General features: G+C 49.2%; 1 protein-coding gene across 2 annotated transcripts in view; it reads left to right on the plus strand.

Moving 5' to 3' along the window:
• Nucleotides 1-16,402, plus strand: part of HYDIN (HYDIN axonemal central pair apparatus protein) — a 606,889-nt gene that overhangs the window by 418,933 nt on the left and 171,554 nt on the right. The gene's annotated exons all lie outside the window — the stretch shown is intronic.

Genomic DNA, 16,402 nt, shown 5'->3' on the forward strand with positions numbered 1-16,402 from the left:
AAAGTACCGGCTCAGGGGTGTAGCAATAGGGGGTGCAGAGGTTGCAACCACATCGGGGCCCTCCCTCAACTACAGTATTAGCTCTCTATTGGTCCTGTGCTCATAATAATCACTTCTATAGATACTTTGAATAGTGGTAATCAGTAACAAACTGCTCCCCATCCCCTTCTCGCACCTCTGACACTGTAGTTGCCATTGGCAGGGATTGCTATGTATAGAGTGCTTGGGGGTAATCAGTAACAAGCTGCTCCCCATCCCCTTCTTGCACCTCTGACATTGGCAGGTTTTGGTGCGCCGTATCAATTGCTATGTATAGAGTGCTTGGGGGGTAATCACTAACAAGCTGTTCCCCATCCCCTTCTTGTACCTCTGACACTGTAGCTGCCATTGGCAGGGATTGCTATGTATAGAGTGCTTGGTGGTAATCAGTAACAAGCTGTTCCCCATCCCCTTCTTGTACCTCTGACACTGTAGTTGCCATTGGCAGGGATTGCTATGTATAGAGTGCTTGGGGGTAATCAGTAACAAGCTCCTCCCATCCCCTTCTTGCACCTCTGACACTGGAGTTGCCATTGGCAGGGATTGCTATGTATAGAGTGCTTGGGGGTAATCAGTAGCAAGCTCCTCCCATCCCCTTCTTGCACCTCTGACACTGGAGTTGCCATTGGCAGGGATTGCTATGTATAGAGTGCTTGGAGGTAATCAGTAACAAGCTGCTCCCCATCCCCTTCTTGCTCCTCTGACACTGTAGTTGCCATTGGCAGGGATTGCTATGTATAGAGTGCTTGGTGGTAATCAGTAACAAGCTCCTCCCCATCCCCTTCTTGCACCTCTGACACTGTAGCTGCCATTGGCAGGGATTGCTATGTATAGAGCGCTTGGGGGGTAATCAGTAACAAGCTGTTCCCCATCCCCTTCTTGCACCTCTGACACTGTAGCTGCCATTGGCAGGGATTGCTATGTATAGAGTGCTTGGGGGTAATCAGTAACAAGCTGTTCCCCATCCCCTTCTTGCTCCTCTGACACTGTAGCTGCCATTGGCAGGGATTGCTATGTATAGAGTGCTTGGGGGTAATCAGTAACAAGCTGCTCCCCATCCCCTTCTTGTACCTCTGACACTGTAGTTGCCATTGGCAGGGATTGCTATGTATAGAGTGCTTGGGGGTAATCAGTAACAAGCTGTTCCCTATCCCCTTCTTGCATCTCTGACACTGTAGTTGCCATTGGCAGGGATTGCTATGTATAGAGTGCTTGGGGGTAATCAGTAACAAGCTGTTCCCCATCCCCTTCTTACACCTCTGACACTGTAGTTGCCATTGGCAGGGATTGCTATGTATACAGTGCTTGGGGGTAATCAGTAACAAGCTGCTCCCCATACCCTTCTTGTACCTTTGACACTGTAGTTGCCATTGGCAGGGATTGCTATGTATAGAGTGCTTGGGGGTAATCAGTAACAAGCTGTTCCCCATCCCCTTCTTGTACCTCTGACACTGTAGCTGCCATTGGCAGGGATTGCTATGTATAGAGTGCTTGGGGGGTAATCAGTAACAAACTGCTCCCCATCCCCTTCTTGCACCTCTGACACTGTAGTTGCCATTGGCAGTGATTGCTATGTATAGAGTGCTTGGGGGGTAATCAGTAACAAGCTGTTCCCCATCCCCTTCTTGTACCTCTGACACTGTAGCTGCCATTGGCAGGGATTGCTATGTATAGAGTGCTTGGGGGGTAATCAGTAACAAACTGCTCCCCATCCCCTTCTTGCACCTCTGACACTGTAGTTGCCATTGGCAGTGATTGCTATGTATAGAGTGCTTGGGGGGTAATCAGTAACAAGCTGTTCCCCATCCCCTTCTTGTACCTCTGACACTGTAGTTGCCATTGGCAGGGATTGCTATGTATAGAGTGCTTGGGGGTAATCAGTAACAAGCTGTTCCCCATCCCCTTCTTGCTCCTCTGACACTGTAGCTGCCATTGGCAGGGATTGCTATGTATAGAGTGCTTGGGGGTAATCAGTAACAAGCTGCTCCCCATCCCCTTCTTGCACCTCTGACACTGTAGTTGCCATGGGCAGGGATTGCTATGTATAGAGTGCTTGGGGTAATCAGTAACAAGCTGTGTTCCCCATCCCCTTCTTGTACCTCTGACACTGTAGTTGCCATTGGCAGGGATTGCTATGTATAGAGTGTTTGGGGGTAATCAGTAACAAGCTGTTCCCCATCCCCTTCTTGCATCTCTGACACTGTAGTTGCCATTGGCAGGGATTGCTATGTATAGAGTGCTTGGGGGTAATCAGTAACAAGCTGCTCCCCATACCCTTCTTGTACCTCTGACACTGTAGTTGCCATTGGCAGGGATTGCTATGTATAGAGTGCTTAGTGGTAATCAGTAACAAGCTGTTCCCCATCCCCTTCCTGCTCCTCTGACACTGTAGTTGCCATTGGCAGGGATTGCTATGTATAGAGTGCTTGGGGTAATCAGTAACAAACTGTTCCCCCATCCCCTTCTTGCACCTCTGACACTGTAGTTGACATTGGCAGGTTTTGGTGCGCCGTATCAATTGCTATGTATAGAGTGCTTGGGGGGCCCCATGTAAAACTTGCATCGGGGCCCACAGCTCCTCAGCTACACCACTGTACTGGCCGCTCCTATAAGCCCGCCCTTGGCCCCATCTGGGCCTGTGGATTTGAAGGATGTGATCCCCGCTCTTTGATTGGCCCAATAGGCTGCCTGTCACTTTGGGAACCTGTCATAAGAGTATTTAAAACTATTTTAAAGTATCTTTTAGAATGAGTCAAATCAGAGTTGGATCAGGAGCTTATACAGAAGACCAGAGTTACACTCTAAAACTGGCAATACATCAGGAGACTTTGGCAGCCGATCGACCATCCAATTTGATTATTATAATCAAATTGGATGAAAATCGGTGTCGCCAAGTGCATGCCCGACCGACAAAGAGACCAATTTCGGGATGGAAATTGGTCGCATTGTGGATCACGCATGATGCAAGATGTCAGGCCGGAGTTGGTTGGTCGGGGGTGCGGCGGTACATCGGCCAATTTTGGAGCGAACAACGAAACTGCCGCAATGTATAAATGTGCCCCCCGTGTGTGTGCGCATTTATATGTTACCTGTCCGGTGTCGGCCTCCAGGCGGTGTCCACCCATCTCGCCGAGTTCTGCATACACGCGTACATGCTAGCGGTGCATAATGTCTGACGTCAGATGCTATGCGCCGCTAGCGTGTATGCGGCTGTTAGAACCCGGAGAGATGGACGGACACTGCGCGGAGGCTGCCACAGGACAGGTAATGTATAAATGCACACACACCGGGGGTGACTGGGGGGGGGGGGATATGACACATTTATATAGTAGGAAAACAAAAGTTTGTTTTCTTAAAACAGAAAGGATTTGCGATAATTCAGGTTGGAGTGAGCTTGAGATGTCTCCCAGAGCATCACTGCTGAATATATGCAAATTAACCATTGTACCCTTAGAAGCTAAACACACCTCCAGAACCGCTGGAATGCAATGATGTGTCAGCTTGTTAATTTGTACAGAATAACCCAACATGCATACAGACTGTAGCCCCTCACACACTCCAATGAGTTCTGGTTCACCATGAGCTTGCTGGTTAGTCTATACCTTATACATTAGGCGGGCAGCGGCGGGGCAGACGTTGCGATTCCCGGATGATTTCATGCTGAAATCGGACAGGAATCGGCCTGTAGTGTACGGGCAGCTTCGAGAAGAGACAAATTTATCTCTAATCAGATTATTTTACAGATAAATTTGTCTCTTTCTCGAATCTGCCCATAATCGTCAGGTCTATGAGCACCTTAACCGTCCTTCGCAGTCTTACCTGAGCACCCAACTGTCCTCTCATCCAGCTTCTTTCATCTTATTGTATTTCTATATTTAGTGTGGAATCAGAATCAGAAAAGGTTTTTATTCGCCAAGCATGACCCAAGTCGGGCCCGGAATTGGGGTTGGCACAGAAGATGTAAACTCAGCTCGGGAGGGAGACAATTGTTTTGACAATTGATGACAGTAAGGTAGCCATACATGACAGAGTAAACACAACAGACTGAGACAGAAGAAACATAATAAACATAGACAATTCATTTTTGTCAGAACAGAACTGAGCAGCTTAAACACTGTGAGGCTGGAGGCTGGGACAGTCCACCGTTCTATCCGGAGCAGTCCATCTGACTGCAGATCTAGAGGTGGGAGCCACTTAATAGAGTTCAGAAGGTTGTCAGCCGGAATTTTGAATACAGATTTTCTATGGGCAGAGCTTGTTGTCCTCTCATAGCTCCCAACTGTCCCTCTTTTGGAGTGACAGTCCCTCTTTCCTCCTCATTTGTCCCTCTTTCAGGACTTTGTCCCTCTTTCTATGTAAATATATATATTTCTATACTAAAAATGTGTTTGACTCTAACCCTTATTCCCATCCTTTACATTGATATACTGTATTACTAATTTTAAAATGTTACTATGAAGGAGAATGAACCAGGATAGAAAGGACCAGTGTGGTTTGAATTATAAAATAACATTTTTTTCTTTTGAAATCTTTATGGTATGTGTGACTAGGGGTGTGGCAGGGGCATGACCAGGGGTGTGGCAGGGGCGTGGTTTAAGTGTCCCTCTTTCTCATCTCAAAAATTTGGGAAGTATGTCCTCTGGTTATTACTCATACATTATTCCCCTCCCATCAGGCACAGAAGTTTTGAATCAGAATGATACCATTTATTGGCTAACTTAGAGATGGATAAACAGTGAGCTTTCGACTTATAAAAAGCCTTCGTCGGACTGGTTCCTGACCAAAACTGAAAAACACAGCTTATATACACTGACATACAGAGGAGAAACATTCTTTAGCAAACATAAATGTAATTACCGTATTTTTCGGACTATAAGATGCACTTTTTCTCCTCCAAAAGTGGGGGGGAAAAGTCACTGCGTCTTATGGTCCGAATACAGGGAGTCCCGGTTTGTTTAATCCCACTGCCCGGGTGTTATGTAGTTATTGGCAGCCATGTGTCACCGCCCCCCGCATTGTAATTAGCTACATCTAGTGGTGCTCAAATACCCCTTTTCAAAATTCGAGTTAGGTCGAATTCGAATAGTAAATTATTCGAGATCAGTCGAATATTCAAGTCGAATAATTTTTACTATTCGATTCGACCTCGGAATTCGAGCTCACTATTCGAGTCGGTATTCGAGCTCATTATTCGAGCTGACTATTCGAAATGGCCTTAAATAGCTTCCAACACTTGTTTTGAGGGTGAATGATGCAAGAAACCTCTTTTTTTCCAAGTAACAACAGCAAGTGATTATGTGGGGATGTTCCTTTAAAAAAAAAAAGTTGAAAAGAGAAGTTGTGTCCAGAAATTTGTTCAGTACTGTATATACTTCTTCTTCTTCTTCTTTATCTTCTATATCTTCTTCTTCTTCTTCTTCTTCTTCTTCTTCTTCTTCTTCTTCTTCTTCTATATCTTCTTCTTATATATCTTCTTCTTCTATATCTTCTTCTATATCTTCTTCTTCTTCTTTTATATTGTCTTCTTCTTCTTCATCTTCTTCATCATCATCTTCTTCTTCTTCATCTTCTTTTTCTTCATCTTCTTCATCTTCTTCTTCATCTTCTTCTTCATCTTCTTCATCTTCTTCTTCATCTTCTTCATCTTCTTCTTAATCATCTTCTTCATCTTCAACTTCTTCATCTTCTTCATCTTCTTCATCTTCTTCTTCTTCTTCTTCTTCATCTTCTTCATCTTCAACTTCTTCATCTTCTTCTTCTTCTTCATCTTCTTCATCTTCTTCTTCTTCTTCATCATCTTCTTCTTCTTCTTCATCTTCTTCTTCTTCATCATCTTCATCTTCTTCTTCATCTTCTTCTTCTTCATCATCTTCATCTTCTTCTTCTTCATCTTCTTCATCATCTTCATCTTCTTCATCTTCTTCTTCTTCTTCTTCATCATCTTCTTCTTCTTCATCTTCTTCATCTTCTTCTTCTTCATCATCTTCATCTTCTTCTTCATCTTCTTCTTCTTCTTCATCTTCTTCTTCTTCATCTTCTTCTTCTTCATCTTCTTCATCTTCATCTTCTTCATCTTCTTCATCTTCTTCTTCTTCATCTTCTTCATCTTCATCTTCTTCTCCTTCTTCTTCTTCTTCTTCTTCATCTTCTTCTTCTTCTTCTTCATCTTCTTCTTCTTCATCTTCTTCATCTTCTTCTTCACTTATTTCTCTTTTCAAATTTTTTTTTTTAAAGAAATGCAGCTATTTTTGAGCGTAACAAATAGCTGGTGGCGCACGCATGTTGGAAGCGCCATTGTATGTGCTCCCTGGCAGTGGAAACACACAGACAGCAGGAGGTAAATTCAGCAGCAGGAGGAGGAGGATGAGTGTGTGGCAGCAGGCAGTCAATGAGGCAGGCAGCGTGACATAATAGCCCTGGTACCTAGCGGTGATACCAGGGCTGTAAATAAACACAGCAGGCAGGAGGTCCCAGACAGCGGTCGTGCAGCCCACATTGTGTCCAATACACAACTGGGACAACACAGTTTTCAACCCGGGCACCTCAGAAAAATTAAACCTTTTTTTTTTTTTTATGGTTTTGTAGTTTTGTTTTTACAACAAATTACACAGACAGATATAGCTATTTTTTGACGTAATAGCTGGTGGCAGAGTGGCAGCAGAAGGTAAATCTGTGTACCCTGGCGTTGGGAAACACAGACAGACAGACAGCAGCAGCAGCAGCAGCAGGAGGAATGGAGGAGTAATGTGAGCAGCTATTGTTTGACGTAATAGCTGGTGGCAGAGTGGCAGCAGAAGGTAAATCTGTGTACCCTGGCGTTGGGAAACACAGACAGACAGCAGCATCAGCAGGAGGAATGGAGGAGTAGTGTGAGTGTGGCAGCAGGCAGGCAGCGTGACATAATAGCCCTGGTACCTAGCGGTGATACCAGGGCTGTAAATAAACACAGCAGGCAGGAGGTCCCAGACAGCGGTCGTGTAGCCCACATTGTGTCCAATACACAACTGGGACAACACAGTTTTCAACCCGGGCACCTCAGAAAAATTAAACCTTTTTTTTTTTTTATGGTTTTGTAGTTTTGTTTTTACAACAACAACAACAACAACAAATAACATTTGTAAAGCGCTTTTCTCCCGTGGGACTCGAAGCGCATAAGCATGGCTCCGACCATCGTGGTACAGAGGAAGAATTTTATAAATCTGGAAATGCCAGGCTAAACAGGTGGCTTTTCAGTCTGGATTTGAATAGCTCCAGGGATGGTGCTGTCTTTACTGGGTGTGGTAGGGAGTTCCAAAGAGTAGGGGCAGCATGACAGAAGGCTCTGTCTCCAGATTTTTTGAGGTGCACTCTGGGAGTGACCAAGTTTATAGAACTTGCTGATCTGAGGTTGTGAGAGGTGTGGTGCAGCTTCAGCAAGTCCTTCATGTATCCAGGGCCCAGATTGTGCAGGGATTTGAATGTCAGCAGTCCAATCTTGAAGAGTATTCTCCATTCTACTGGTAGCCAGTGCAGTGAGCGAAGGATCGGTGTAATGTGACAGTGGCGAGGCTGGTTTGTTAGCAATCTGGCAGCAGCATTCTGCACTAATTGCAGGCGACGCAGGTCCTTTTTGGGGAGGCCAGCATAAAGGGCATTGCAGTAGTCCAGCCGTGATGTGATGAAGGCGTGGACTAGGGTTTGAAGATCCTCTGGGGGAATCAGATGTTTAATCTTTGCAATGTTCTTCAGATGAAAGAAGGAAGATTTAACTACAGATGAAATTTGGTTTCTGAAACTCAATTCCCCATCGATTAGTACGCCAAGGCTGCGCACAAGGTTGGAGCTGTTTATGTCTGAATTCCCAATCCTGATTGGTGTTGCTTTAGGATAGAGCTGTTTTGATGGCGGGCACTGGCTTTGGACAAACAGGACCTCAGTTTTGTCAGCATTCAGTTTCAACCAGTTATCATTCATCCATGCCTGAAGCTCAGCTAAGCAAGAGTTTATTTTTGGGGTAGGGTCTGTTCCACCAGGTTTGAAGGACAGGTATAGCTGTGTGTCATCGGCGTAGCAGTGGTACGTCAGGCCATGTCGTTGGATAAGTGTACCGAGTGGCAACATGTAGATTGCAAACAGCAGAGGGGATAGGATTGATCCTTGTGGCACTCCGAATTGTAGAGGTGCAGGTTTGGACATTATAGGTCCTAGGCATACTCTCTGTGTTCTGTCAGTCAGGAATGATCTGAACCACTGGAGGACTGATCCACTGATGCCACAGTACTCCTGCAGTCTGCTAAGCAGGATTTCATGGTCAACTGTATCAAAAGCAGCTGAGAGATCCAACAGGATTAGGATGGAGCATTCCCCTCTGTCCCTTGCCATGAGCAGATCGTTGCAGACTTGGATGAGGGCTGTTTCACAGCTGTGGTGTTTCTTAAAGCCAGATTGTAGAGGGTCCAGGATGTTGTTTACTGACAGCCTGGTTTCAAGTTGCAGATAGACAGCCTTTTCAATAACTTTACCTAAGAAGGGGAGGTTGGAGACAGGTCTGTAGCTGCTCATAGCATCTGGATCCGTGGAAGGTTTTTTAAGAAGGGGCTTGATGATTCCTTCTTTTAGAGAGGTAGGAAACCTCCCTGCTTGCAGAGAGCAATTTACTATTTTGTGAAATGCTGGACCAAGCAGGTCAGGACATTTCAGCATATGTTTAGTTGGTCCAGGGTCCAGGTCGCAGGTTGTCTGGCGGAGACGACAGAGGATGTCTGAGATCTCTTCCTCACTAATACTTTTGAAGTCAGTCCAGGGTGTTAGGCTGTTTTTGCAGCTATTTCCATTAGTTGCATGAGTCTTGGGTGCTGTGGACTGAATGAGAGACCGAATAGAAGATACTTTGTCAGCAAAGTAGCAAGCAAATTTCTCGCATAGCTCCTTTGAGGGAGTTATAGTAGGTTTTAGACAGGATGGATTACATAGTCTATCAACTGTGCGGAATAGTTGGGCTGGTCTGTTGGCGGCCTTTGTGATCTCCTGTGATAGGTAGGAGGATTTTTTCTTGGTGATCGCATTTTGGTAGCTTTCCAGGTGAGAGACAAGGGTGTGTTTATCTTTTGAATTCTGAGATTTTCGCCACTTCCTTTCTAGTCTGCGCACTTCTTTCTTTAGGTCCTTTAGTGAGCTGTCAAACCACCGTGCATGGTGAAGTGGTGTAGATCGTTTGATGCGAACTGGAGCAAGGGCGTCATAGGCAGATGACACTGCATGGTTGTAAATCAGGACCATGGAGTCTGGGTCTGCGCAATGATTGGTTAATGCGTCGAAGTTGAGGATATTCTGAACGTGCTGGGGTGAGACATCTTTCAGTGAACGGTATCTTATGAGTTCTTTCCCTCTGTGTTTTATCGCTGGTGCTGTCAGAGAGAAGTGGATGGTGTGGTGGTCTGACCATACCACTGGGTTTATATCCATGTGTGATATTAAAAGTCCGGAATGAAATATAAGATCCAGGGTGTGCCCTTTCGTGTGAGTGGGGAGGTTGACAGCCTGAGAGAGACCCAGTTTACAACAAATTACACAGACAGATATAGCTATTTTTTGACGTAATAGCTGGTGGCAGAGTGGCAGCAGAAGGTAAATCTGTGTACCCTGGCGTTGGGAAACACAGACAGACAGACAGCAGCAGCAGCAGCAGCAGGAGGAATGGAGGAGTAATGTGAGCAGCTATTGTTTGACGTAATAGCTGGTGGCAGAGTGGCAGCAGAAGGTAAATCTGTGTACCCTGGCGTTGGGAAACACAGACAGACAGCAGCATCAGCAGGAGGAATGGAGGAGTAGTGTGAGTGTGGCAGCAGGCAGGCAGCGTGACATAATAGCCCTGGTACCTAGCGGTGATACCAGGGCTGTAAATAAACACAGCAGGCAGGAGTTCCCAGACAGCGGTCGTGTAGCCCACATTGTGTCCAATACACAACTGGGACAACACAGTTTTCAACCCGGGCACCTCAGAAAAATTAAACCTTTTTTTTTTTATTTTTATGGTTTTGTAGTTTTGGTTTTACAACCAATTACACAGATATAGCTATTTTTTGACGTAATAGCTGGTGGCAGAGTGGCAGCAGAAGGTAAATCTGTGTACCCTGGCGTTGGGAAACACAGACAGACAGCAGCATCAGCAGGAGGAATGGAGGAGTAGTGTGAGTGTGGCAGCAGGCAGGCAGCGTGACATAATAGCCCTGGTACCTAGCGGTGATACCAGGCCGTAAATGAACACAACAGAAGGTCCCAGACAGCGGTCGTGCAGCCCACATCGTGTACAATACACAACTGGGACAACACAGTTTTCAACCCGGGCACCTCAGAAAAATTAAACCTTTTTTTTTTTTTTTTTTATGGTTTTTTGGTTTTGTTTGTAAAACAAATTACACAGATATATAGCTATTGTTTGACGTAATAGCTGGTGGCAGAGTGGCAGCAGAAGGTAAATCTGTGTACCCTGGCAGTGGGAAACACAGACAGACAGCAGAAGGGCAGTACGCAGCCCACTGTAGGTGTAAAATGTGTGGCTGCAGGCGACTTAATAGTCAAAGTGAACCAGGCTGGCTTAGTGAGCAGGAGCCAGGAGGTGGTAAAGGGTGGTAAGGCACATTAACGATGGTTCTTAGCCAGTTCATGTCCCCCTCTCGCCGACAACGGGCCAGGAACTCGCCTTCCACCCACGCCTGGTTCATCTTGAGAAACGTCAGTCTGTCCACAGACTTGTGAGACAGACGTGAGCGTTTCTCGGTGACCACACCACCAGCTGCACTGAAGCAGCGCTCGGACAGCACGCTGGAAGGGGGGCAGGACAGCACTTCCAGGGCGTACTGCGCCAGCTCGCTCCAGATCTCCAGGCGCTTGACCCAATACTCCATGGGATCAACAGGGGCATCGCTGTCAAGCCCGCTGTAGGACCCCATGTAGTCAGCCACCATGCAAGTCAGGCGCTGGCTGTGACCGGTGGAGGATGCTGCTGCATGCACCTCCTCTCTAGTCACTGCTGCCGGAGCCTCTACAGTCCTGTAGAGCTCGTGGCTGAGAGACAGCAGGTCTGTGGGGCGCTTGCTGCTGGATGCAGGCACCTGCTGCTGCCTCTGTGCTGGCTGCTGGACAGTGGGGGTGGAAGGCTGGGGGAAGGCTTCCTCCAAGCGCTCAACAAGGGCCTGCTGCAAGCTCCTTATTTGTTGCGCTGGGTCTCCTCCTGCAGGCGGCAGGAACTGGCTCAACTTCCCCTTGAGGCGTGGGTCCAACATCATGCTGATCCAGATGTCCTCCCTCTGCTTCATCTGGATCACCCTGGGGTCTCTGCGCAGGCACGTCAGCATGTGCGCTGCCATTGGGAAGAGGCGGGCCACGTCTGCTGGCACATCGACGGCAGTGCTGCTGTCCTCATCCTCCTCCTCTGCCTCGTCAGCCTCATCCTCTCTCCACCCCCGCACCAACTCAGCTGCACTGTGCTGCTCCCCCTCATCAGCAGCAAGGTCAGGGACCTCCACCAAGTCCTCCTCCTCCTCCCCCTCAGAGGTGGACTGTGCAGCTGCTTGCCGCTCCTGCTGGTCCAAGGCTGCCGCTCCCTGTTCCAGCAAAGCATCGAGGGCCCTGTTCAGCAGACAAACCAGGGGCACCCACTCGCAGACCATAGCATGGTCCCTGCTCACCATGTTAGTGGCCTGCAGAAAGGGAGCCAGCACTAAGCACACCTGCTGCATGTGCCTCCAGTCATCATCGGGGACGATGGACGGGATGTTGCTGGTCTTGTCCCTTCTCTGAGCGGCGGAAACAGTGGCCAGGGCAAGGTACTGTTTGACAGCGCGCTTCTGTTCAACCAGACGCTCCAACATCGCCAGGGTGGAGTTCCAGCGAGTCGGAACGTCAAAGATCAGCCGATGGCGTGGCAGATCCAGCTCCTTTTGCACGTCTTCCAGGCTCGCACAGGCTGCAGCCGAGCGCCGGAAGTGACGCACAACGTTCCTTGCCGTTTCCAGCAGTTCGCCCATCCCCTGGTAGGTGCGCAAGAACTTCTGCACTACCAGGTTCAGCACGTGGGCAAGACAAGGGATGTGGGTCAGGTTTCCCCTGTCTATTGCGGCAACCAGATTGGCCCCATTGTCGGCCACCACCTCTCCGACTCTGAGGCCTCTGGGGGTCAGCCAAATCCTCTCCTGCTCCTGGAGTTTGGCCAACACATGGGTTGCCGTCAGCTTGGTCTTCCCAAGGCTGACCAAGTGCAGCAGCGCTTGGCAGTGGCGGGCCTTCACGCTGCTGCTGAGGCGGGGGGTTTGGCCAGGTGTGCCGGAGGATGGCAGAGGATCGGAGGAACCTGCTGCAGTTCCCCTGACCCTGCGGGGTGGCACCACCCACTGTGTTGCTGCTGCTGCTGTGCCCGCTGCTGCTCTCCCATCCTCACCCCCTTCCACCAAGCTGACCCAGTGGACAGTGAAGGACAGGTAGCGGCCTGTCCCGAAGCGGCTGCTCCAGGAGTCCATGGTGACGTGGACCCTTTCACCAACCGCGTGCTCCAGCCCTCGCTCCACATTGGCCATCACAAAGCGGTGCAGTGCAGGAATGGCCTTGCGGGAGAAAAAGTGTCTGCTGGGGAGCTGCCAGTCTGGGGCTGCGCAAGCAAGCAGCGCACGAATGTCGCTCCCCTCCTGCACGAGCGTGTACGGCAGGAGTTGGGAGCACATGGCCCGTGCCAGCAAGCCGTTCAGCTGCCGCACGCGACGGCTGCTGGGAGGCAGAGCCCTAACCACCCCCTGGAAGGACTCGCTCAAAAGGCTCTGGCGTGGCCTTTTGCTGGCACGGGAATCAGCAGACACAGCGGAGGAGGCCACTGAGGACTGGCTGCCAGAACAGGCCTCAGTGTCGGCGGCAGGAGTTGCAGAGGGGGGAGGAGCAGTGCGTTTCCGCACTCCTGCTGGTGCTGCTGGAGGAGCAGGAGGGCGGGTGGCTGCTGTTGCTGCTGCTGCTGAAGGCTGTGCAGTGATGGGTGTGGTGCCACTGCCAGCACCAGATGCCTTCAGCCTCTGGAACTCCTGATGCTGGTGGAAATGTTTCGCAGCAAGGTGGTTGATGAGCGAGCTGGTGCAGAACTTTAAGGGGTCTGCACCTCTGCTCAACTTCCGCTGACAGTGGTTGCAAGTGGCGTACTTGCTGTACACTGTGGGCATGGTGAAAAAGCGCCAGATTGGTGACAGAAACATCCCCCTACGGCATGGAAGCGCTGCTGCCTGTCTCCCTGTGGTGGTTGGGGGTGGGGCTTGGGGGGCTTGGGTGCGGCTGGTGGTGGTACTGGCAGATGCTGCTGCTGCTGCTGCTGAGCCTGAGACACCAGCAGGCTGTGGGACCTGCCTACTGCTGCTGCCAATGCTTGCAATGATGCGCCTCCTTGCAAGGCCCACAAGAGCATCCTCCTCCTCAGAGCTGCTGAGGACGACATCCCCTGGAGGTGGTGGCACCCAGTCTCTGTCTGTCACCGGGTCATCAACATCCTCCCCCTCCTGAAACATGTCCTGCTGGGATGAGGACCCCCCAAACTCCTCTCCTGATGCATGGATGGGCTGCTTGACTGTCGCCACAGTCTTGCTGTCCAATCCCTCATCCCCCAAAGTGCCCATCAGCATCTCCTCCTCAAGATCGCCAACAACAGCAGACAATTTACTCATGATGCCTGGGGTCAAAAGACTGCTGAATGACAGGTCGGCGAGTGACGGTGAACTGGCCTCCTCCCCAGACCCTGCTGGGCGGCTGCTGCGAACAGGGGTGGTGGTGGTGGTGGTGAGGGTGGAGGCCTCAGATGCAGAGCTGATGGCGGGCTGCTCATCCTCCGTCATGAGTTGCACCACAGTGTCTGCATGCTTTTCCTCAATGGGACGTTTCCGACCCGGCTGGAGGAAAATCGGAGCAGGTGCTACACGCTGCTGCTGCTGTGTCTCTGCAGCGTGAGTTGCAGATGCTCCTGCTGGGCGGCGCCCAAGGCGTCCACGGCCAGTGGCTATGGGAGGAATGTTAGCCACTGACGCTGTGCTGCTGCTGCGGAACTGTGCATGGTGGCGCGCCCGCGCCCGCGGCTTGCCACAATGCTGCTCCCTCTCCTCCTGATTCCCTTGCTGCCCTTCCCCTTGCCCAAACCGCGCTGGCTGCCACTTCCAGACATCTTCGATGTTTTGGGCGTATAGACAAAAGTTTTTTAAAAGGGCGGGTGAAAAGTGGGGTACTTTAATGGAGTGGGTTGGTGGGTGAGGTGACTGAGTGAGTGTCCCTAGTACAGTAAGTAAGTAGTAACAGTCAGGGAGTACAACTAGCAGTTACAATAATCAGTAGTAATCACAAGTAAATTTAGTGTGTGTACACTACAGACAGTGAGTGCACGCACGCGCAAACACGCGCAGGAGCTAGCCTATGAACAGTGACTGAGTGAGTGTCCCTAGTACAGTAAGTAAGTAAGTAGTAACAGTCAGTAAGTACAACTAACTAATTACAATAATCAATCAGTTATCAGAAGGAAATAGAGTGTGTGTAGTGTGTACACAGACAGTGAGTGCACACACGCAGGAGCTAGTAGCCTATGAACAGTGACTGAGTGTCCTAGACTCCTAGTACAGTAAGTAGTAACAGTGAGTACAACTAACTAATTACAATATTCAATTACAATAATCAATCAGTTATCAGAACTTGGAAATAGAGTGTGTGTAGTGTGTGTACACAGACAGTGAGTGCACACACGCAGGAGCAGCTAGTAGCCTATGAACAGTGACAGTGAGTGTCCTAGTACAGTTACAGTATATAACTACAATACTAATACAATCAGTAGTAAAGGACAGCAGAAATACTGGTATAGAATAGAGAGAAATAAACAGAGGACAGGAGGACAGCTGCCCACACAGGCAGGCCCTGAGGCCTAAAGCTGTAAGCCTGCAGCAGCTGGCCTGTCTCTATGTAACACAAAAGCTACTAACTAAAATACAATGTCTAACTAACTAACAACAATATAGGTGTGTATAGGAGGTGTATGTGAGCAAAAACGCTAGGTAAATGACCACAATAAAGCTCTTGCTAAGCCAAAGCACAAAGGAGCAACTCTCTCTCTATGCAAGTCTCAGGCAAGGACGGAGAAACGTAACATGGCGGCCGCTATTTATAGGGTAGGGGCTGGCCAGGGTCCCCCTCTGTGATTGGCTGCCGTCAGAGGGCCTGGGAGCCCTCTGATTGGCTCTAAGGACATCAATCTGGGCTATGACGCTATTCGAGCTCGGTACCGAGCTCGAATAGCGCCGTTTGCTCGAATAGCTCGAATAGTGAATGGGCTATTCGAGTGTACGCGAATAGCCCATTCGAATAGCTACAGCTATTCGGAGCTCGAATACCGAGCTCGAATAGCTGGAAAAGAGCTCGAATATTCGAGCTACTCGAATATTCGAGCTCTGCTGAGCACCACTGGCTACATCAGTATAATCTGATTGTCCCCCGCTGCCATGTATACCTGATTGTCCCCGGGCAGGCAGTGTAATTCGCAGCATCAGCATAATCCAATGCGCCCCGCTGTGTAATTAGCAGCCATATCTCACCCCATCTCTGGAAGTCCACGCTGCTTAGAGACCTCTCATATACGTCATTCTTTCCCCTAGTGCCGGCTTTTCATGTTGCGTCATTACAGGCGGCCGGCACTAGAGGGAAGAAGCAGCGCGGACTTCCCGAGATGGGGTGAGATATGGCTGCTAAGTACACAGCGGGGCGCATTGGATTATGCTGATGCTGCGAATTACACTGCCTGCCCGGGGACAATCAGGTATACATGGCAGCGGGGGACAATCAGATTATACTGATGTAGCTAATTACACTGCGGGGGGCGGTGACACATGGCTGCCAATAACTACATAACACTCGGGCAATGCCCCCGGGGGGGGGGGGATAGCTGAGGACACAACAGGACAAGCATAGAACACGGGACAAGCTAGGGACACACCGATTACACAAAAGGGACAAGCATAGCACATAGGGGGACAAGCTGAGGACACAGAGGGACAAGCAGAGGAAACAGGTTGACAAGCTGAGGACACAACAGGACAAACATAGCACACAGGGGGACAAACAGAGGACACAGTTAGACAAGCTAAGGACACAACAGGACAAGCATAGCACACAGGGGGACAAACAGAGGACACAGTTAGACAAGCTAAGGACACAACAGGACAAACATAGCACATAGGGGGACAAGCAGAGGAAACAGGTTGACAAGCTGAGGACACAACAGGACAAACATAGCACACAGGGGGACAAACAGAGGACACAGTTAGACAAGCTAAGGACACAACAGGACAAGCATAGCACACAGGGACAAACAGAGGAACAA

Source organism: Hyperolius riggenbachi, chromosome 11 (assembly GCF_040937935.1).
Source record: "Hyperolius riggenbachi isolate aHypRig1 chromosome 11, aHypRig1.pri, whole genome shotgun sequence".
Taxonomy (NCBI): Eukaryota; Metazoa; Chordata; class Amphibia; order Anura; family Hyperoliidae; genus Hyperolius; species Hyperolius riggenbachi.